Genomic DNA, 24,786 nt, shown 5'->3' with positions numbered 1-24,786 from the left:
GTTCACTCCTGTCATAACTTTTATAAAACTTGACTTTCTGTTCCTCCTACATACTGTGTTGGCTTCAATTTCATATTTGATTAACTTATAGAATAGATTAGTTATAATATTTTAAAAAGAGAATTTAAGGCATATAAATGTGCATCATAAATGGTTAGGAGAGAATGAGGAGCAAAACATTTTTTACACAGACTTTTTTTTTTTAATTTAATTTTATTTATTTTGTATACAGCAGGTTCTTATTAGTTACCTATTTTATACATATTAGTGTATATATGTCAATCCCAATCTCCCAGTTCATCCCACCCACACCTCTGCCACTTTCCCCCCTTGGTGTCCATACGTTTGTTCTCTACATCTGTGTCTCTATTTCTGCCCTGCAAACCGGTTCATCTGTACCATTTTTCTAGGTTGCACATATATACGTTAATATACGATATTTGTTTTTCTCTTTCTGACTTACTTCACTCTGTATGACAGTCTCTAGATCCATCCACGTCTCTGCAAATGACCCAATTTCGTTCCTTTTTATGGCTGAGTAATATTCCATTGTATATATGTACCACATCTTCTTTATCCATTTGTCTGTCGATGGGCAACACAGAATTTTTTAAAGCACAAAAAGAAGACAGTTTCAGCCTGCCAGCTTTGCCAGCCAAGTTAATCTCTCTTCCTGCCCTGTCGCCCCTGCAGACTCATCACACTGGCCTCTGAATTTAGTTAAACAGTAGCAGCTGAGCCCCGTACAGCTCGGGCAAGTCTGAATGGAGCTGACTTGCTCTCTTTGACAAGGATTTAAAAGTGATATTTAAGAGATTATTATGCTCAACCGAAGCCATTTGTTCAAGTAAACTGCTGGGAATATCTTGTTTCTTTGGAGCTTTTCCAAAAATATCTAATTCTTCTTGATCAGGGGGATGTAAAGAAAAGAGAAAGTCTGGTTTATTATCTGGTGATGACTTAAAAAAATCAGAGTCACGGGTTAGAGTTCCTCCCTTGCAGACACAAACTTTCAGGCCACCCCTCGTTGGAGTTTTCATAGGTAAGAAGAGACTCAGGTCCCCCCACTTGAACATTTTTGACAGCTTTAAAAAGTTAGGGGATTTGCAAAGTACCCATTGTTCCAGGAGACAGTTTCCCTGCTGGGTTTTAGCATTTTCTTTGTAAGTAAAATGGTCCATTTTAACAGCTTGGGTGTGAAAATTGGCACAGGTAGGTCCTGAAATACACAGCTGAGGTTCTTTAAGATCTACTGTGAGCAGGCAGTCTGTGAACTTCCTAACCTAAAGCCTCCTCTGATTCCTAGGTAACCAGTCCTGATTGCTATTGTCTTACACAGTTAGGAAGGAGGGAAGGAGGGAAGGAGGGAAGGAAGGAGAAAGAAAGAAAGAAAGAAAAAAAGAAAGAAAGAAAAGAAAGAAAGAAAGAAAGAAAGAGGGAGGGAGGGAAGGAAGGAAGAAAGGAGGAAAGAAAAAGAAAGAAAGAAAAAGGGAAGGAAGAAAGAGGGAGGGAGGGAGGGAGGGAAAGAAGGAAGGAAGGAAAGAAACAGAGAAAGAAAGAAGGAAGGAAGGAAGGAGAGAAAGAAAGAAAGAAAGAAAGAAAGAAAGAAAGAAGGAAGGAAGGAAAGAAAGAAAGAAAGAAAGAAAGAAAGAAAGAAAGAAAGAAAGAAAGAAAGAAAGAAAGAAAGAAAGATCTATCTACTGAATGGGCTACTCCCAGTGAGATGGCCCCTGGCCCTGCTGCTAGGACTCACAGGCCTGACATGGACCCTGTGGCAGGTGAGGCTGCGGGGCCCTGGAATTACTGTTCCTCCAGACAGGTGAGGAGCTGCCTTCTACTGGAGGCCTGGCTGTGGGTTCTCAGCAGGGGAAGAAGAATGCCTCTTTCCTGGTGTTAATTTGCCTGTATTATCTCTCCTTGCCAAAGAGACTGGGGTTCCCAGTATTCATTCTTATGTGATCTGAGTTCACTCACAAGCACGACCACTTTCCGTGGTTCAAAATCTGCAGCTCAGAGGTCTGAGTCTGGGCCAGAGTCAGCTGTGCCACTAACCCAGAAACAGCACCTGTCACCACCTCATTCTAGGCTCAGGGGCCGTCACTCTCGCCCTGACTCTGATTTTCACAGGGATTTTATCTTAGGAATCTGTTGCCCTTCGCTGTGCTTCTTGCTTCGTTACCTCTAGGTGTTGGAGAGGGCCGTCTCCATCCATCCCAACTTACATGAAAACTGTCTTTGAGAAGACGGTTTCGATCTCTTCCAGAAGGTTTTGGGGTCCTATTCAAACCTATTCCTTCCTCAGTCACCTTCAAGCTTTCATTATTAATGCTCTCTTTGAAAGAATAAAGTTCTCTCTTATCAGCTATACTGCTACAACTCTGTAGGTACCAAGCTGCTGAAAAGCCCTCTACCCAATCTGTATCTGTACCACACCTGTGTTCCTAATCTACCCCATCTCTATTTTTATTTCTCTTTCCATCTTTTGCTATCTCCATCCTTTCCCCTTTCTCTTTCTATCTCTCAAACTAACATATTCTTTACCTTTTCCCCTGCTTAGCTCTGTTAAATTTTACTAGCAATATTTCATCAATAGATGAATAAACTGGTGTGCTGGGACCTCAGGGGTGATTCTAGGGTTTGCAATCACATGGTAGCCGGAAAAGAAATCTGGAGAAGACATGAAGGCATCCTGAGGAAAGGTGTCAGGGCTTGATGAGCCGTGGTACGAACCACTGAGGAAAGACAGACATTCAACATGACTCCATGCTGACCACCCGACTGATTTAAAGAGTGCCAGGGGGATCAATGCCACTAAGAGAGTTAAAAGACATGAGTTGTTTTGCAGGGGAGGCACAGATAAATCTGAGAGTATATTTAGGTATCTATGTGGGAAAGGTCATCGCACTGATAGAATTTCCAGGACCAAAGATGACTGTGGTGAACTCTGGCTACCATCTTGGTACTACATATATATGTCACTGTTCACAGATGGTAAAATCAGTCCTTCATTCTCACTCAAAAATGAAAGAATCACCATCGGTAAAAGTAAAGTTTTGCTCTTTTGCGAAACAGAAAATGCTAAAGAATATCAAGGAGGTTCTCGTATATTTACATGAAGAAACGCAGAGTGTTTACTGAGCCGTAGTGGGCTTCTGCGACTCTACCGTTCAGGAGACTGACTGTGAAAATTGTTCGGGGCCAAGGAAACCTCAGACACACGAATCAGGACTTGGACACACCTCATCAGATTTGAAAATCTAAGCCTGTTGTAAAACATACTGGAAACAACATTTACCGAATAACTTCGCAGCCCTGGCCCAAAGCCCTAACCCTGAAGAAAGGAGGAAAAGCACAGCCTTTTGCAGAAAAGGAGCCCAACACTCTCTGTGACAGTCTTCATCCTCCTTTCAATGCCTTTGCCTTTTCTTCCGAGATCTATGTCCAGTCATGTGATTGTGTTTCATAGCCAGTTAGGATAAAGGATTGTAGAAAAATGGAAAGGGGTAGGGAGGAAGGACAGAGTCTTGTACGTGGCCCTGTTTGATGAAACGTCATGAGCCATTAAAAGGCATAGCTAATAAATAATGTTTTGTGATTCAATTATAAATAAAATACTTCCTCCGCTTCCTTTTTCTTGTCTTATGACAAAGCTTAATCAATTATGCGTTTAACGCCCACAAAAGGGCTTTAGGAAAAGGTCTTTCTAAACATACAGGATGGGCAGCTAGACACACATAAAGGGATCAATATCGCCTGGCGATATTTTCGGCTTAATATTCACACTTATTTTTCTGTCAGCAATTCTTGATGTGGGTAAACCGATTAACACCACTCTCACATTATCTGTAGAATTCTTTTTGAACCATTTCAGATAACAGAAAAATAAAGCCGAGGTTCAAAACTTACAAAACATTGTAAGGGAATACAGTCCCGTAAACCCTAAAATGTCCATGCCTGTTGTCTGTAAACATGAAATTTAAATTCACAATCATGTTTTTCAAAACTGAATTGTGCATTAGAATCTATCTGCTCACAAACGCTCATTTTACAGATAACGAATCAGAGGCCAAAGGTGTTCAGGGACTTGCCCGCAGGCACTGAGCTGACTGGCGTTGAATCAGAGAGTCTGGAGTCACTGGGGCGGAGGTGGGCTTGGGGGTGTGATGGGAGTGGGGAGAGGGGACGGTGATCTTCACAAACGATCTAATAAAAGCTGAAGAGAGTAGACTGCGGTCAAAGTAACTCAGATTCTCAGTTCTTCAAATATCCTACTTTTTATAAAAGAAAATGAAACCATGATGCGTATAGTGTATTTCCATAGGCTCTAAAGTACTTTCTTATTTAAAAATCACTTTCAGTAAAATCACAAACTGAAGTAAACTTGCCACGGTTTTTTGAGGTTCACACAAGTTCATTATGTTGACCAGAAATCATGTGACGGTTATGTGAAGTTTTGGCAGAGACTGATAGGAAAAAAGTCCCTCCACGGTCAGAAATGACCCTTTCACTCCCTCAATCAGAGATTTAAACAGTGGGAATATTCGGGAATTAACATTTGGCTCAGGACTCTTATGGCTTCTCCAGCCTGGCTGTCACCACTAGGTACCATTTATCCCAGCCCTTCTAAGATTTTCTAGTTCCATGGGTCAGGAATGTTCAGATCACTTTTGGCTAAGCACCCACGTTAATTTCTTCCTTCCCCCTCATTTCATGGACTGGAAACCCCCTCTCACTTTTCATTTTATGAATATGAAACAAATGCCAAAATTTTAGATTTAAAAAGTTATTATTCAACACTTACGGCACACTCAGCAAATCTTACCTATAAGAAAGCTAAAGTTGCCAAAGTAGTAGAACAAGATACAGTTATTTCATATTCAGCTTTGTTCTGCTTTTTTTCTGCTGTTATACGTTGTGTTTCTATAGTGATGAGAGCCAGGTATTTCTTTCCCCCAAATTCCTCATTAATGAATAATGAATAATTGCGTCGAAGCACAACCTAAGATGATAATTCTAGGCCACATCTATAGAAACCTTCACATGCTAGTTCAGAAGTGGCAGGGACTGGAAATTAGGGCTAGCTGAGGTTTTTATATACATGGAACAAAGCTCCAAATAATGCAGTTATGAAACACAAAACACGGTCTGCTGAACGACTGCTTCCCTGCTTGTATTAACGTGGTTCAGTACAGCGCCCTCTAATACTGGACGGAGTTTACGACTTCTTGAGAGGGTCCCATTGCTCAGACAGGTTGAGGTGCTGTCACTGCACACCTGTGACATCAGAGTCCTCTGACCAAGTTAGCTGAGTGGGTTAATGTATGGTGCCCATGAACTCAAGGTTGCAATCACTCCTGGCTTCTCAGAGAGAAAAACTACTCTGCAATCGTTAACTGGAGGCCTTTCTCCACTCACAGATGCCCGCTGCTCTTCATTCCTGGTCGTAGAAAGTGACAAAAAGCAAATCTACCAATTCTGCTACAGAATAACCCTAAGGCTCAGAGGTTAAAGGTATCTCACACAGCCCTGTGGTCAAGGGCACGGCTTGGAGCTTCATCACCCTGTTTTGAAATCACAGTTCAGCCTCTTAGCTGTGTAACCTTGTGGAAGCGATTTGACTGTAGAGGTCAAATCGGATATTTACCTCACGAGATTTCTGGGAGATTTAATGTGCCTGGCAAATAAGAGTCAATAAACATTAGCTATCTTTATTAATTATTTCATTTTTATGTACACATGGCTGGTTTCATGTCTACTCTTCCAATAAAATGGTCAACATTTATTCTTCTGTTGAGATCATTCTAGAAGTACTTCAGCTGTTGACTCCCATATACAGTCTGCATTATTCAGTGCATTGCTAAGTCACTTTCTGAAATGTTCTTCATTTATCTGTTCTTTGCACAGCATTTAATAAAATTGATTTTCGTCATGATCGATTTTCTTCATATAGATCGGCTATAAGTGGTAAACAAGTGATGAGCACCCTTAAACCAACTTTTAAACTTACAGAGAAATTGCATATTATGCAGAGTTCTCACATACTCCTCACTCACCTTCCCCTGATGCTTACAAATTACATAATCATGGCATATCAGTGGTGACATGTCGTTTTCAACAAAAAGGAATACTTAATGATAGAACCTTTTTTAAAAAAAACAAAATATTATTCTAAAAATAATCAGTTACATTCTTACTTATTGTGAAGCGTCATTTTTTTTCTTTGAAAAGTTTAATTAAATGTGATTTATTTTTTTCAAAAGGCACTGCTTAGTGTCTTACTACGGATAGTTACTATTACTGAAATTGTTTCAGATTTGGAACATTACCTTTCTGTAAATATATGCTGGAAGAATAAATAATCCACTCATTAACTGGATCATTCATTCTTCTAGCATATAGTTATTGAATTCGTGACATCTGAAGAGCTTAAAGTAAGTTGCATGTTTTGCATTTACAGAAGGGTAATGTTCCAGTCTGTGTTGTGCAAAATAGTTTCGTGGCTCCTCTCCATATTACTACGAAGTTTTGTGATTAATTTATAGATTACACACACACACAAAAACACCTAACCACATGAATGACATCCTGAAAATTTCAGCTTTTAATTAGTTGACTGGAATTGCTTTTTTTAAAAAATTGGGCCATGAATGCATTTTCCCTGTGGTACTTTTTCTGTACACTTACCCTGGAATCCTGTTAAAATTCCAGGTAAGGAAATCAACTCATTTGTGGTTACACTGACGTTTTTTCCCACTAAAATATTAGTTTACTAAATAGTCATTACCACTGAGATATATTTTTTTCTGGTGTATTCTTTTTATAATCTCTCCCAAAATATTTCTTCATGCATTTCAAGATTAATATAATTACACGTTAGCCTAGACATTTTATAAACATTAACATTTTGATCCAATTTCCACGTTATAAAAAATGTTCTAGAATTTGCTTCTGTCACATTCCTGACACACTTTCTGTACGCTTTCCACCAGCATTTGAAATGGATTTTCGTTTACTGCTGTACTGTATCTGTGAATCATTCCAGCTACTTTACTGTAGTGGAAAGAGCACGTTTCCCCAACTCTGACAATAAAATTATAAGATGGAGAGTGACCAATACAAGGATGAAAAATAGTTTTCAACTCCAGTGCTAACTCTGATCAGATAGTGCCAACCGGGATTTCTTTGCTAAAGACAGTTTGGAAGCCACATCCAGCACTAGTGCAAGGGTGCTCCACAGACATGGTGTCATGTCATGGAGTTTAATTGGAAACGACTAGTCAATAATTGGTGTTTTAATTAAATAGCAGCAGTTAAAATCCACTAATTCCGAGGGAGGAGATTCGAATGATAAACAATTCATTTTCTTAGCATATTGATGCTGTCTGATCATAAAACAAACCATGTGGCCATGGTCTGGTTGTAGTCGAGTTATTCTCATTTTACCGCTTGTATCAACAACGGAGTGACTCTTGCGGCATCTCCAGCTCCACTTATTCCTCGGGTACATGTGAAAATGGTAGAGATAGTAACCATGGCTTGGGAGGAAGTTTGGGAACAGTGTAGTGAAATTACCATACAGCTGTGCAGCATCACAAAAGAACAAACCCTAATCCTTTGTTTTCTCATACTTTTTCTTTCTTGGCGTATCTCAGAGGTGTTGTTCTAATGGGCTGGCTTCACAACTGACTTATGAGAAACGTGTCTGACAAACATCTGATCCTTTTTATTACTCATTCAAAAGGTATTAATGGAAGCCAGTCTATGTCAGCTACCATGTAACACTAGGAGCCGAAATCATTGTGATCTCATGGAGCTAACAGTCCTTTCCATGAAAGGACTGTTTTCCTTTCCATGAAAGGAAAGACAAACAACCACTACAAAAACAGAAACAAAACAAACGTAAATTGTGACACAAGTTATAAACACGACAGAGAAAGGCATTTCTCTGTCATTTTAACACATATACTTGGGCCTTATATTTCATACACTCCATGAGTATATTACGTGAGCTTCATCACACAGGTGACAGACATTTCTTAAAGATAAAGTTCTTAATGCTATTCAATGCACTGAACCATTAGAGATTCTAGAACAGTGTTGTAGTGAATCTCTAACAAATATAGCCTGGATAAAGAAAAATAATTAATTTTGAAGTCATATTTATTATTGTATTGCAAGGTCTGTGTTGTCACTAATTTACATGGACGGGACAGTTAATTCCAGAGGTATTACCTATTGTCAACTTATGTTTTGTTTCATGACATAAGAGTGTGTAAATAATTTCAAATGCATATATAATGCATATAAAGTAACTGAAACATTGAGAAATAAAACCATAACAGCTAACATTACTCTTGGGATAGAATCCATTGACACTAAGTTATATCTTGATGATAGTTCTTTACCTCCTAGGAGAAATGGGGTATAATTAGTTTTCATTTGTTGATTTTCTTGAAATAAAGTAACTTATTCAAACTTAGTTCAGTTCTTTATCTGAAGCCAAACTCAGTGTCAATTAGCTATTGAGATTTTAGAAAACCTTGATTAGTCATAGTCACTGAAGTTTCTCACTGACTTCTTGTTTGATAGAAAGTTTATATCATATACCTTAGTTAATATCAAGAATAAAAGAAATACTTATACTTTTGTATACAATGTGTCTCTCTTCCCCTTTTGTTTATTTTTTTGATTTTTAGCTTTGATAGAATATGTCTGAAATGATGAAATAAACGAAGGTACTAAGTATGGTGGAAAATAAAGTTGTCAAACTTCAGAAGAATACAGATTACTACAGACGATGCGCTCATAACTGGGGAACATAAATTAGACCTTCCCAACAGGCACTTTAGATCAACAAACCATTTTAAAAGCTTTCAAAGCTTAAACTCTCTGGCAGCTTTTAAGATTCTGTGAATCTGAAAATGCATGTTTTACAATGACCTGAGAGCATGGGTGCAGATTTAGGAGAATGATTCTTAAAGATGGATGATGTCTTAAAATTTGTGACAATACTATACAAGCACATTCTCATACATTTTTAAAAGCACTGGTATAAAATATTGCGTTGTCCTTGGTGAGCTGTTTTAAATAACAAAACACAACAGACAAGATAAGCCTTGGACTGAATCTAAGAGTTTTCTTGATTCTGAGATGGATAAAAAACGACTAATTTCTCAGTGGCAATTTAGTCAAAAAATGAAGGGCTTGATATCTTTAACATAGACAAAAGAGAACCTATAAAAAATGTTTTTATATTAGTATTCATCGCTGGACAGCTGAATGCATGAAATCTTATTTGGGGACCTGAGAATTTAGACTACCAGTTTGGTTATTTTCACTGAGAGGTTGAATAAACTGAGATTTTTTAATGTACCTCAAATTTCAAGACTCTTTAAACATATACAGTCCAAGTACCATGTAGTTTTGGTAAATCTGAACAAAAATCTTAGGGGGTCTTATTTCTTTATTTTGTTGCTGTTGTTGCAATTCATTTTCCCCCAGCTTCATTGAGGAATTATTGACATACAGCATTGTGTAAGTTTAAGGTGTAAAACAATGATTTGATATATGTATATGCTTCTAAATGATTATCACAATAAGGTTCATTAACATCCAACACCTAATATAGTTACCTTTTTTATGGTGCTGTGGTGAGAACTCTTAAGGTCTACTATAATAGCAAATTTCAAATATACAATACTGTATTGGTAATTATAGTCGCCATGCTGTACATTACATCCCCAGAACTTATTCATCTTATAACGGAAAGTTTGTACCCTTTGATGACCTTTGACCTATTTCCTTCCACCCCATCTCCCACCCTTGGCAACCACCAACCTGTTCTCTGCTCCTGTGAGTGCATTTTTCAAGATTCCACATATAAATGAGACCGCACGGTATTTATCTTTCTCTGTCTAACTTATTTCACTTAGCATAATACCCTCAAGGTCCATTCATGGCAATATTTCCTTCTTTTTTATGTCTAAATAATATCTCATTGTCCATATAACACATTTTCTTTATCTATTCATCTTCAACGATGACGGATCACTTAGGTTATTTCCCTGTCTTGGCTATTGTATATATTGCTATGAACATGAGGGTGGAGATATATCTTTGAGATAGCGATATCATTTCCTTCAGATATATACCCAGAAGGGGGATTGTTGGATCATACGGTAGTTCTATTTTTAACTTTTTGAGGAAACTCCATACCGTTTTCCATAGTGCTTGTACTAGTTTACATTCCCACCAACAATGTACAAGAGTTCGCTTTTCTCTACATCCTCATCAGTACTTATCCTTTGTCTTTTTGATCACAGCCATTCTGATGGGTGTGAGATGATATCTATTGTGATTTTGGTTTGCATTCCCCTGATGATTAGTGATGTTGAACACTTTTCATGTACCTGTTGGCCATGTGAAGATCTTCTTTGGAAAAAAAATGTCTATTCAGGTCCTTTGCCCATTTTTAAATTGGAGTATTTGCTTTTTTTGTTATTGAGTTGTGAGAGTTCCTTACATTTTTTTGAAGATTAACCCCTTACCAGATGTGTGGTTTCCAGATATTTTCTCCCATTCTATAGGTTGCCTTTTCATTTTGTTGACCTTTTGTCCTGCACTGCAGAAGCTTTTTAATTTGATGTAGTCTCATTTTTTTGTTTTTGCTTCTGTTGCTTGTACTTTTGGTGTCATATTCGTGAAATCATGCCATGACCCATGTCAAAAGAATTTTTTTCCTGATTGAGGGATTTTAAAACATGTTTCTAAGAGTGATTTGAGGCACTGGGAGGCATTGGTACTATACATGGTATGAAACAGTCTCAAATTTTACAAACACTGTGATTGAGATTGATGGAAGCTACAACACTCACTTTCCCTTTTGCTTATACCCATTGCCTAATAGTTTTTTTTGTTGTTGCTGTTGTTTTTTGGGTTTTTTTGTTTTGTTTTATTTTGGCTGCGTTGGGTCTTCGTTGCTGCGTGCGGGCTTTCTCTAGTTGCGGCGAGCAGGGGCTGCCCTTCATTGCGGTGCGTGGGCTTCTCATTGCGGTGACTTCTCTCATTGCAGAGCATGGGGTCTAGCCACATGGGCTTCAGTAGTTGCAGCACGTGGGCTCAGTAGTTGTGGCTTGTGGGCTCTAGAGTGCAGGCTCAGTAGTTGTGGTGCACAGGCTTAGTTGCTCGGTGGCATGTGGGATCTTCCCGGACCAGGGATTGAATCTGTGTCGCCTGCATTGGCAGGTGGGTTCTTAACAACCGCGCCACCAGTTTTGGTCCACAGCCCCAAGCTTGGCCCCTCATCTCCAGAGCTTCCTGATGCACAATTCCCATCATAGCTGTCCACTCACTCTTAGGTGCATTAGTTAGATTCTGTGCACATAAGTTACATGTTTCCAGGAACTGATAAAAGTTTAGCTAGGATATTTGCCTCAGATTATCTCCTTTATCCACTCATGTGGGTTGAAGTTCCTTTCTCTCTCTATTTGAGGCTCTTTGAAAACCTTCAACTGAACTCTTTCTCCCCAAATTTCCCCTCAGATCATTCTTGCCTTATAATCTCCTAAAGGAGTCCTCTCTAGCTCTAACCATGGACATTGAGACATGATTTTATAGTTTATCTCTGGCTCCCTACACCTTCAGATGGAATTCAGAGATGATCTCTCCAACCGATCTTCCCCCATTTTTAAAAAATTAACTTTTGATCTTGGAATTTTCTGATACTTTTAACAATTTGGTAAATTTCCAACCCTTGGGTGATAAGCAAATTATGAATTCTGAAACTTTTGATTGTCATTTTTTTTGACAGTTATATTGCCAGATATTTTTCTACACTAATTTTTATTCATCCCCATAGCGGAAAAGTTTAGAGAAAGACAACGCTGAGCGAATAGGAATGTTGGGAAATGGGCAGTCTTCCCCCAAAGAGTCTTTCCCCAAAGTCTTTCCATTGGTGGGTTTCCCCGGTGGCACAGTGGTTAAGAATCCACCTGCCAAGGCAGGGGACATGGGTTTGAGCCCTGGTCCAGGAAGATCCCACATGCCGCGGAGCAACTAAGCCCGTGCGCCACAACTACTGAGCCTGTGCTCTCGAGCCCACGAGCCACAACTACTGAGCCCGCATGCCACACTACTGGAGCCCGTGCACCTAGAGCCCGTGCTCCACAACAAAGAGAAGCCACCACAATGAGAAGCCCGCTCACCGCAAAGAAGAGTAGCCTCCGCTCGCCGCAACCAGAGAAAAGCCCGCACGCAGCAACAAAGACCCAACGCAACCAAAAATAAAATAAATAAATCTATTAAAAAAAAACAACCCAAAACCAAAGTCTTTCCATTGGTGGACATTTGGTGAATTCACCAAAATCCTTTCTTTGCAGCCCTTGGGTAGATGAGTTGTTAGCACATTAGAATGAATCTAGGTTTCAAAAGCAGATTCACATTAACCAAACTCCTGACACTGTCAGAAAACCAGGAGATCAATGTGTTAACGTGAGAAGCAGAACCGTGTTGGTGAATGGGAATCCTCATGTCAGCACAACTAGCTCAATGTTTTTCAATTGATTGAAGCCAAATCATGATCAAAAGTTTGCTTGATGAGAAGAGCAAGGAGAGGGAATCATACAACTAAGTTTTTAATGGATGCAGCAGAGACAGCTCAACTATCCGCACAGAGATTCCTGAGTTATATTGACTGTGATGCTGTGTCAGTCAGTGTTATTACAGAAGGATAAGAGCTTATGGAAAGGCTGTTGGCTAGCTCACAGGGTCATGGAAAGGATGGGGAGCCAGGATCAGAAGGTGAGCAGGAATGAAGCCAGTCTGTGTCAAAGCCACGCTAGGGAACTCGGGGTGCAGCAGCTGGCACTGGTCACTGGGGCCAGCAGTGCACCTCCGACACTGAGGTCCCTTAAAACTCGATGAGCTGTAGCTGCTCTGTGCCCAGAACAGTGTCCCCACTGCTTCTGCTTCTCTGCTTCTTTGACTTTGCATTCCAGGCCTGGTGGCTGCCTCAGCTTAGCTGGGCCTCCTTCCAAGACACACGCTGTATGAATGCCCCAAGCACAGAAACAGAGTATGATATCGGGCAGCCAAAAAAAAGGTGTGGGGGGTAAATATTCATCAGAACTCCTTACGGCCACAGTAGGCATCCTCTCCCCGCAGACAGCGGTGGGACAGGAACTGCTATCCCAGTAGTATAGACATCACTGTCATGCAGGCCTGGTATCAAGTAAATTCCAAGCCTGCCCCTTTCTTACAGTGTTGGAAAAAGAATGAAAAGTGCTTAGTACACTGCTTGGAGCACAGGAGGTGCTCATTTTTTTAAGTAGAAGTCAGTACTGTCATCTCCACTTCTGCCCAGCCCTCATGCTAATTCGCGTGTCCTCTCTGCATTGGGTTAGCCCTGGGGCCTGGCTGGTGACTGTGAACCGTTCTACTGTCATCCTTTCTGTGCTGGTTTCATAGTTTATTGGTCAAGGGCAATGCACTTTTCCTTATTTCCAAGTCCTAGAAAAAGCTTGACTTATTGTCCACTGACAACATTTATAAGGGTTGTTATAGAAAGAATAAATAACATTACACACGAGAAAATGCCTTGCTTGTTACACAGCACATATTAGGAATTCAAAGGTATAAACTTTTATACCTTTTACTGGAATGTTCTTTTTAAACTTTTGCATCCCCAAACAAAATTACAGATAAAATCAATTAATAAAAATATTGACTGAGTTGTAATTTTGTTCAGTACCACAACTACATTTCTTACCCTTTGACACTCAGTCGTGTATAATGATCTAGGCACTGCCTTCTGGCGGCGGGCTGAGTAGTAACCCAGAGACACACCCTATTACCTTAGTGCAGGGTAAGTTTCAGTTTTAATGAGATTTAGCACACCATTTCCAATTTAGAACAAGAAGTCTATTTTCTCCCTCATGCTTGGAAGATATAAACATCTCTTTCCTAGCACGAAAGGTAAAAAATGTCTCTGCAGGTTTCTTTTTATAAAGCAGATAATATTTACTAAGCATCTATTCTGTGCTGAAGCCATTGTGGGGTTATATTATCTAATTTGATTCTCAAAAGAGCTCTGTGAGATCAGAGTTATTTATTGTTACCACTGTAAATTTTTTTAAAAAGTAGGTAAATTTATTTCACTTTAAACCTGGTTAAAGAGAAAGACGACTTTCCCAGGTCCTTGTGTTTTCTTTGACTAAATAAGACATTTCACCTGTTTTCTTAAGAGTGCCACCCAAAACTCCAAGACTCACTAATAGAGTAACAAGAGAGCTGGTACCCCATCTGCATCAGAACTGAAGGAAGCCAGAGTCGCCCCACTTTCCAGTGTAGTGCGTATGGATGTTCACACAGGCAGCAAAACACAGTGGCTGAGAACCCACAGCGAAGCCAAACTGCCTGGGTTCAAATCTCAGTTCCACCACTGATTAGCTGTGTGACCTTGGGAAAGTCACTTAACTTCTCTGTGCCTTAGTTTTCTCATCAGTAAAATTGGGGATAATAGTAATAACTACCTGAGAAAAAGTAAATGAGCTAAGTATTTCAATTTTGCTCACTCAACACAGGAGGAAACAGACTCTTAATTGGGGGGAAGTGGCAAAGGAAAACAATGTTTTCAAGTCAGAGCCCATATTTCATCTTTATGTTTCCTCAGCATCTTCCATGGTGTCATTAGCAGGTAGATGTGCAATAAATGCTTCTCAGATTAACAAATAAGAAAATCGCTATCTATGAATTTATTATGTTGGCCTTTGTTTGGGGGGGAGTCAGAAAACAGTGAAAGAGATAATATGAGCAATATTCATTTAGAAGTCCCCAAACTTTATAATAAAGAAGGCATTTAGACCTTTCTCTTAAATGGTTATAAGAGGGTTGAGGCAATACCTTTCTCTTTAAGGAGACAGAGACATATTAGCAACAGTGTGGTATTTTAAAGGCAGACCTATGAGGGCTTAAATCATGGATCCACTACTCACTGTACTTATGACCTTGGGAAAATAACTACTCAGCTTCGACATTATTATCTGTAAAATGGGGAAAGTAATACGGAAATATAAAATTAGACTATGTATGAAATCACCTGATATATGTACAGGCACACAGGTGTGCATTCTCTTCCTGTTTTGGTAGAGAAGCTCTTCTAAAAGAAGGTAGAAGTGGAATGAAATCTGTTGCATGACTTGCTGGGTCCACTCTTTTGAACAATCAGTAGAAGGACTGAAAGAATAGAAGAACAGAAAAAATAGAAGTTTAATCTTCCACTCCACTGTGGAGTCATATAATTTTTTTAAATTGAAGTATAGTTGCTCTATAATATTGTGTTAAGTTTCGGGTGTACAGCATAATGATTCAGTATTTTTGCACCTGAAATACATGAGAGCATTGCCATTTATTGTTACCTTGAGTGTCTAGCTATAAGTTGTTCTATTGCGACAAAGACAAGTGTGAGGCAACCCAAATTTGAAACAGACAGGGCAATCAAATAGCAACCAGTCAGTAAGAAGTACTTTTTAGTAGAAGACAGAGAAAGTGCTAATCTCAGAAACCTAGTAATGAGCTTTCACAGACTGGAGAAATAAGAAATGTTGAATTAGCTAAACCTAAACTGGAAGAAGAAATATTAGGATCGTTAACAAAAAAGATAATAAAGCAAACAGAAAAGTCAAAAGATTGGAGGCCAATAAATTTCTCTAGTAGCTGTATTGGTTTTTGTTTACTTTCTATTTCTAATCAATATTGCAGAGAGCAACAGAGGTGCAAAATGTAACAGAAGGAAAAATAAAAATTAGGAACTTGAAAGTAACAGGTAGAGAGATGATTTATCATAAAATTTAGGGCTTTGGGGAAAGATCCCAGAGAAATTACAGTTTAAATTCTTGAAGGGAGAAAAGGAAAAAATGTTAGTGGAAAGTACTGAGCAGATCTGTGAGATCTGGAAAAATAATATTGAGTATAAAATTTCTGCAGACCAAGGGTATTTTTTCTCATCCAAGACACTTTACATAAGACATTATTTAAACTGCTATTACAAAAAACTATATACAAGAAACTGAAGATTTAAGGTTTAAGCTTTCCTTGGCAGTAACCAGAGCTGAGTTTCAATTAGCATTCAAAACATTTATCTCAGGTTAAAGTATGAAATAAAAATAATTAATTGACATTATAAAAGTGCTATATAAAAAAGACATCAACTCCTAACCCCAAGAAATGAATCTTGGATTTTTCATGGACCAGAGTGTTAAATCTGTGAAATCCCTTGAAAACCGAAATAATCTAATTTATATTATTAATCTTTACTCTCAGAAGAATGCAGTGTTTCTTAAGGACAGAATTATGAAAAATTAAACTTGTACACACAATGGAGAGATGTGTGACTAAACTACCTTATTAAATTAAGGCACAGAAACAGAATAAATAACTCCTTGGATTGATGGTACAGGCTCCAGTGCAGGTAGAGTGACATCTGGCAAGATTTTTTTTTTGCGGTATGCGGGCCTCTCACTGTTGTGGCCTCTCCCGTTGCGGAGCACAGGCTCTGGACGCGCAGGCTCAGCAGCCACAGCTCACGGGCCCAGCCGCTCCGCGGCACGTGGGATCTTCCTGGACCAGGGCCTGAACCCGTGTCCCCTGCATTGGCAGGAGGACTCTCAACCACTGTGCCACCAGGGAAGCCCATGGCAAGATTTTTAATGCTGTGTATTTAAAATATTGCTTCCATTTATCCTCCATCCTTTATCCAAGGAAAATATTTCAAACACAGAGAAGTTACCCGAATGATTATTTTCTCCTCTATGCTGCTGAAAATCTCCTTACCACTTTTAAAGCCCTAAGCAATAGAGCAAATCCCTTAACTACTAATACACCTGGCTGTAAAATTTGCAGTGACTACCCATTTGTGCTTTTTTTAAATTATGAATTTTGATGAGTTAAATTGACAGCCATGTCTTGCTGTAAAGGTCTATTCTGACATACTTTCATGAAGCAAAGAATAAAGGAAATTTGGATGCAATCTTAAATTAAATCATTAAATTCTTGGACTCTGTAGCTGTAACATGTCTAACAAGTATTTTTAAGTAAAGATGTATTCTTCTGGCAGTTTTTCCCAACTCTACACTTGTATAGTGAAAATAAGGAATTTAGATTGTAGACATTGTCAGACCTCAATATTAGGAGAAAAATAGACTATTAATGTTGTTATGCCTTAATTTTAGGGCAAAATATTAAAAAGAATGTTAGGTAAAATTGAATGAGAAGATTAAAAACAACTTTGATCACCAAAAACCAGGCCAGCAATCTATGGGCCAATTCTCACCCACTGCATGTTTTTGTAAATGAGTTTTACTGGAACACAGCCATGCTCACTTGTTTGCACATTGAAAATGACTGCTTTCATGCTACAATGGCAGAGTTGAGTGACCTCAGCGAAGATTATATGGCTGGAAAACCTAAAATATTTACAATCTATAGCAAAAGTTCCCCGACTCCTGATCTAAAAGATCATTGGAAACAAATTTTACAATAATTCTTAAGCCATGGAAATCTTACAACTCAAGATTAGGGCTGATCATATCCTTTTATTCAATGATTTATTATTCAATTTCTACGTTATACGGAAAACTGGTTTTTTTCTCCAAGAAAACTCTCTGATTGATTCAAAAGTTATAAATTTTGTGAAGAACTGGAGATGAGAAAAACCAAGCAGATTGTCTAAAGGCTCTTAATCTGATCAGCTTCAGAGACTCCATAACCTATTCAAACATCATACAATGTTTTTCAGTTTGTATGTCTGGGCATAATTCTTGTGTGAAGGTCCACAGTTTTCCAAGAATGTAGTGATAAAGGCTCAAATGATTTTCATTGCAGTTCGTGACTCAAAATATTTAAGAATAACTGATTTAGACAAATCTGAATCTTTGAAGATATGGATTATGAGGCCAAGAAGCTTAAAGTACTTTTTTCCTCAAAACTGTATAACTAGAATTAAAAGCTAGAATTTCTTGCTCCCAGTTAAGAGGTTTTTATTCATGTTGCTGCCAATTTTCCAAAACAAATATTATTGTGACAGAAAAGTCAGAAGAGTTAAATTTTTCTGGAATTAAATATAGGAAGCAATTATACTTTGTATCCTCTTTTAAGATGCATGACTTTTACTTTCATGATTTTAAAGACGAAGATGGGGAGGTGAGATTGAGGTATGGGGCCTGGGTCTCTTCAGGTCCTGGTGGTTTATGTGGCATCAGTGCAACTGATGCCGTTTGCTGTGAAGCCAGTTGAGTTTACTGGTCTAAAGCCATTGCCAAATATAAAATTCAGAGATAGTCAGGAGAATCATTTGACCCCAATACTACAGCCTTCCTAATATCCCAAAGCTGGAGACATTATGGTTTGAACTTTGCTCGGTTTTTCCACTTCTGCTGTGTGACAGCTCCTCTTGTGTTTTTGAGTGGGGAGAAGAAAAAGGGAAACGAGCAAACATCTCTTTACTTAACTCTCTGAAGTTGCAATTCTCTTACTGGTGGGCCGCACTGCTTTATAATCTTTGTATGTGGACCTCCTGCTGGTGTCATGCTCTTGAGAGGTCTGTGTAGCTCCTCTAGGTACTGGTGTTGGTTTGCATGTGAGATTTGCTCTACCTGTCCTGCTGGTGGCATTCACAAGCATCCTTCTACTGGGACTGCCTCTTTCCCTCCCACGCTGTGCCAGTCCTGGCAAAGCTGCCACTCCTAATGCATCACCACGGCCAGCTCAAGTATTGTGCCTATGCAACCATCTTCTCTATCCCTCAGCGACTGGGAACTCAAGGGGACTGTCTGGGCTTCCTCTGTCCTTGCTGGTCTTCTACCAAGCCACTTCTCTCCAGTTCTCCTTTCCTTTCTTCAAAGTTTATGGGTAGTTTAACATATGTTCTGACTAAGGAAATTCCAGCTAGGGAACAAAATTCCAGTTCTCTCTCCTGACAAGCATGTTCTATCTTTAAATATGATTCTTCTGGAATCCCTATCTTTTCGTCACCTTGGTAAGCAAAAGCTGATGACTGAAACACTGTACTCCTGATAAAGGAAACTACGTGCATTTGCTTAGGCATCACTTAGAGCTACTAGGGATATTCCTAGAATCGTACGGAGAGAGAAGTATGGCCCCAGTAGAAGAGGCATTAGGGCAGTTTCTGACCCTTCTCCAGAAGTCTTGAAGAGAGATGGTTGCCTTCACCTGCTTAGACTTTCTTTAAAATGTGGAGTATTTAGTATATTTTGTCATCAGCTCTCAGTCTTTACTACAATAATGGAACACGCTTGTGCGCATGAATTCACAGTACGGGTGTTGCTATCTTGCCGTGTCATTGTTGATGGACATAACAGTAGTTCCAATTTTCCTCTATTGCAAACAATACTGCCATGAGCATCCAGATTCATACCTCCATATGGACATTAATTAATTTTTTTTCCTAGGGAAATACTGAGAGGGGAAATTGTTCAGCCATAGGATATGAAAATTTGAAATTTTAATATATAATTGACAAATTGTCCTCAAAAGTGACTGACTATTCTAATTTATTTCTCCAAGAAACATAAACATATGCTCAAATGCATTGTGAGTAGGAATGTACGCTCACAGCCACAATGAGACATTTCTCAATACTCATTATATTTACAAATGTGAACTTTCATACACGGCTGGTGGGAAAGGAAGGGACTAGGATTCAGGCGGTGTTCGCATCTGTCATTTTTTCCTCCAAATCTTCATTATGAAAAATTTCAAACTACTGATACTATTATAACGAACACTTGTATCCTCACAATTAATCCACACACATAAACACACACACATATACACACACGCATGTGCAAACACAAATCTGAACCATTTGCAGACATCATGACTGTACTTCTAAACACATACCTCTTAGCATGCCTTATTTTTCTGTCTATTAAGTGAGGATAACTATTTATTATATACTTTACTTGTGACAAAAAAGCAAAATAATATATGTAAAACACCCAGCACAGTACCCAGATCATGACGAGTACTTGAGTATGCAAAACTGATATTCCCTAAACAGAAGTATGGAATGAGTATCGTGCGTGCGTGTCTTTTTAAATGAGTATTTATATTTGTTTATACATTGTATAAATAAGCTTCCCTGACTACTGCTCTCTCCTTGAAGAAATACAATGAAGACTACTACCTGCTAGATAGCTCAGTGCAAATACCTAGATTAATGAATGATATTAACCTCATAGTGAGAACCTACCCTATCAGTGGAAGAGTGACCTCAGCTTACTTGGTCTTTTCCCATTTTTAATTTTTAAAAATTAAAACCCACATATGGGATGCTGATCCGTACAAGAGAGACTAGAGAATTTTCAAATGTAAAAAGTTAAATGAATATCTTTTTACAGAAGTTCAAAAAACTGCAAGTCCTCATTTTTATTATTATTTTTTACATTTAAATATTTTATTTCTTTGTTTCCTCTAATCATAGCATTACTATTTAAAGGTAAGAATGCTGTCCTGAATATTTTCAAACACTCTTCTTAATGAACACATTTTAGGAATTCTGAAGACAGAAAACAAAAACCTTATATAGAGTAGGTGCTTAGTAAACATTAGTTAATTTCAGTTGCCTGCAGGTATGAATTTTTAAAATGAATTAATGTTCTTTGTCGGGAAGATAAAGTCTGCATCCAACTCTTTCACAAGAAATGGACCTTTTATTGGCAATTATTATAATTTATAAATTTGAGTCTGTCAAAAACCTTCAAACAGGCCCACCTTCTGTTTCCACTACAAAAAAATCTTTATTTTTTATGAAGTAGGGTACTTCTCATACATATAAAACACAAGGTGAATCCAGGTACCTTGTTTAAAAGAGTCTGCAGGAACCATCTTTTCACATATGCATTGCTGCTAGAGATTGGAATATGCACAGTGTTGGTTACATACAATAAAGTTTGATTAATTAACCTTTATTTTTTAAATTCATATGCCATAGAATGCAAGTCAATCAGAAAATTACTTTCAGTAAAATTTCACTACCAGATAACAAAATGAAGTCATTAAGAATCTGTATGACAGATACCAAATAACAGTTAAGAACCCAATTTTCTTTGCTGAGTTGGACTTAAATAAAATCTTCACTTAATCTTTGGAAGAATAGCTCTTTGTTATTAATTAAATCTAGGATTTTTGCTGTTGAAATCACCACAGTAGTTTAGTTTTGTTTTTGCAAGGCTATGAGAAATGTAATTGCTGCTTCAACACATATACTACACTGCACATAAAAATGTATCTCATGCTTTGTGAACAGAAACAAAAATTCTCAAGCAGTAACAATTGTATCAGTGGGAGTTCTGCATTAAATTAAGCTTGGGGGAAGGAAGAAATGTGGGCTGTAAACAAGAAAAATATTTCTCTTAAGACACTTAAATGTTAACTAGGTGTATTAATCAAATTGTGATGTAATGCTCTACAGAGTCAGCTATAAAAAGTGTTTTCCATTACTTTTCTACCTTCACGTTAATTTTTTTGCTGTAAAAATTAACTGCCATATATAGCAAAAGAAAAGCACCTAACCTGATGTATAATTTCCTTTTGAACCAAAGAACCTATAACATTTCTGTGTAAGAGAAAATTAATTGCAACTTTACCTTTTATGGCAGAAAACCTTAGCACTTTGGATATCTATCTGCCTGATTTTTTGAGGGCAAAAATTATTTCTCATTCTTTTTTTTTTCCTTGGCAAATTTCTAGTGACAAATGCAGTTCCTGGAACATTCTTACAGCTCATCATTTGTGGAAGGAAGGAAGGAAGGAAGGAAGGAAGGGAGGGAGGGAGGGAGGGAGAGAGGAAGGAAGGAAGGAAGAAAGGAAGGAACAAATTTATGTCAGACAATCTGACTCAATTAGGAAATTCTGGAAAGTTCTCCATATATATGAGCAAGTGTCAAGGAAATGTACTTCAAAGTTCACTATATTTAAATATTAGGAAAAACTGGTTAATGCCCTTCCAAAGATTAATTTAACAAATGCATTTTAATCCATAGAAGTCATTTCTAGTTTTAATCTTGCACACGTTACAACATTTGTTAGGTTAAATTTCCTTATGTGAATGACGATGGAATAAATAATCTCTAGATTTTAGCCTTGCTCAAATGTTTATCATTCTGTAGAAAAGGAGGCAGATAAGGGAATGCAGATTGCCTTCTCCATGTTTGATGGTTGCACAGAAAGGAGCCTCTGGGAACGTTTAGTAACAGATAACGTAACACTATGTGTCCTCCTGACTCCTGCCCAGCCAGTGACCATGGTAGCGACAGCAGGAATAATGGCAGTTGGGCCAGGGACAAACCTTTTAATTTACCACATACACAGAGGACCCTGCAGGGAGCTCCTACCTATATAGCATTTAGAAACTTACATTGTTCCTTGGAATATTATTCAGCAATAAAAAAGAATGAAATAGTGCCATTTGCAGCACCAGGGATGGACCTAGAGATTATCATACTAAGCGAAGTCAGAAAGAGAAAGGCAAACACCATATGTCATCACTTACATGTGGAATCTACACTACAACACAAATGAACCTATCTATGAAACAGAAACAGACTCACAGACATAGAGAACAGACTTGTGGTTGCCAAGGGAGAGGGGGTTTGGAGGGATGGAGTGGGAACTTGGGATTAGCAGATGCAAACTAGTATCTATAGAATGGATAAACAACAAAGTCCTACTGTATAGCACAGGGAACTATATTCAATATCCTGTGATAAATAAGAATGGAAAAGAATATGAGAAAGAATAAATATATATGTGTGTAAAAAAATGGGAAGAGACAATAAAAAAAAACACCAATGAGAAGCTTAAAAAAAAAAAAAAGAAACTTGCATTGTTCTTTTTAAGAAGCCCTGTGTGAACAATAGTTGATTAGTCCAGTTTCTTTCCTTCAATGCAAGATAATGAGAGCTTTGGGGAATGGATTTCATTTCTGTGGCTCATGAAAATTAAAAACAAAAAACAAGTAACTATTTAATGGATCTAGTAGTTGGAGAAATTAAAAATACATATATACATACTGGTCAATGCTTTTTGGTCAGGAGGCATTTTGAGGTAGGAGAAAGTAAGGTTCAATTCTATAGCAGTGCAGTTTTAGTTTGCAATGTATATGAACTTAAATGATGACAAGAAAGCCAAAACAGTTTTGGATTTCATAGAGACTTGGAGAATTAAAACTCACCTGGAGAAAAGATCATATAATTATCATAACTGATTTCAGAATGTAATGAAGAAGCAGAGTTTGGGTTTACAATTAAATTAGGCAGGAATTCAATAAAATTCTTAAATAATTCTAAGGGGTATCTTACTTGGTTATTCTGAAACATCTGATTAGTTAGTTTGCTGAATGAGTTTGCCTTTTTAAAAAGACAATATGATCTACAATCAAAGTAAATCCTCTTTTGGAAGAGGCAGATTTTCTAGTCAAATGGTTGCAGGGGGAAGACTTCCGAGTTAAGTTCCTTGAAGGCAGGCAGATACAGCTGAACTTCCCATGTGCTCACTAACCAGCCCTGAGCTCAGAAATGCTCTTTAAATTATTTTTGTATTGATTTGCTTAGGAATTTAGATACATAATCTGCAATAACTACTGTTGATACAGAATAAAATGTCCTAAAACTTTTCAAGATGAAATTAATTCTTCTTTATATGAATCAGAATTCTGGGGTCTCAACTGGAATTCATCAGTGTTCAAGTATCTTTAAAAGATCCTTTTTGAAAAACTATTTTAAATTATTTTCAGACAGACTGTGGCCATCGTCAGGTGGAAGTACGATACCTCCCGGGACCAGTAATTTGTCAAGTGCCAAAACCCGTACAAAGGAATGGAATTCTGCTTTCTGACAGCCTGATACTTAAAGCACATGGGTCTCATGTCAGAACATTCAAATATACATTGAATACGATCCAGGACTTCCTGAAAGCCTATTTGAGATACATGGTATTAGAAGGAGATTATCTACGATGTCCCGACTGTCTGTTTCCCTAGATTTTCTAATCTTCATCCTCAGAAAGCAATACACCTGAACATATTTTCGATGATCTCACAGATATGTATAAACTATCTTAAGTCAGCCACGTGCAAGAATTAACTAAGGGTATTATAAACATGTTCTTCTAGGGAAAGTATTTACCTTCACAGAATTTCCCAAGTCCTCTATTTTACTTTTCACAGAACCAAGCAAAAGAGATAAAAGGGCCGTCCTTTTAAAATCATTCATACTATAATGAGTCCAAGAAAAAGATCAGGTTGGGCAAGTGGGGATAAACTGTCAATCATGGTCCTTTTTTTTTTTTCACTGTTGTGTTAGTTTCAGGTGTACAGCAAAGTGATTCAGTCATACCTATACATATATTCATTCTTTTTCAGATTCTTTTCCCATGTAGGTTATTATAGAATATTGAGCAGGGCTCCCTGTGCTGTATAGTATGTCCTTGTTGGTTGTCTATTTTACGTATAGTAGTGTGTGTATGTTAATTCCAAGCTCCTAATTTAATCCCTCCTCCCCACATTTCCACTTTGGTAACCATAAGTTTGTTCTAGAAATCTGTGATACAGCCTTCACCGATTGAATGAATAAATCCTTCTGCTGTGTCTGCTGGTGTCAGACTTGCTGCTAGGCTCTGGCTATACAATGGTGAACAAGACAGACTGCAGAGGCACAAGGCACAGGACTGCTCCCTGAGCCGAGGGTGGCCATTGATCAGACGAGGCCTGGG

At 38.1% G+C, this 24,786-nt stretch overlaps 1 protein-coding gene across 2 annotated transcripts in view; it reads right to left on the bottom strand.

Moving 5' to 3' along the window:
- Positions 1-15,231, bottom strand: part of NEIL3 (nei like DNA glycosylase 3) — a gene marked incomplete at its 5' end in the record, with an annotated part of 176,862 nt that extends 161,631 nt beyond the window's left edge. For both annotated transcript variants that reach the window (XM_079909020.1, XM_079909021.1), the window contains one exon: positions 15,095-15,231. The remainder of the gene's footprint in view (positions 1-15,094) is intronic.
- Between the last annotated feature and the right edge of the window lie 9,555 nt (positions 15,232-24,786).

The sequence above is a fragment of the Stenella coeruleoalba genome, assembly GCF_951394435.1.
Source record: "Stenella coeruleoalba genome assembly, chromosome: 21".
Lineage (NCBI taxonomy): Eukaryota > Metazoa > Chordata > Mammalia > Artiodactyla > Delphinidae > Stenella > Stenella coeruleoalba.
Note: the sequence above shows the minus strand (reverse complement) of the source record. Positions and strands in the feature narration are given on the sequence as shown.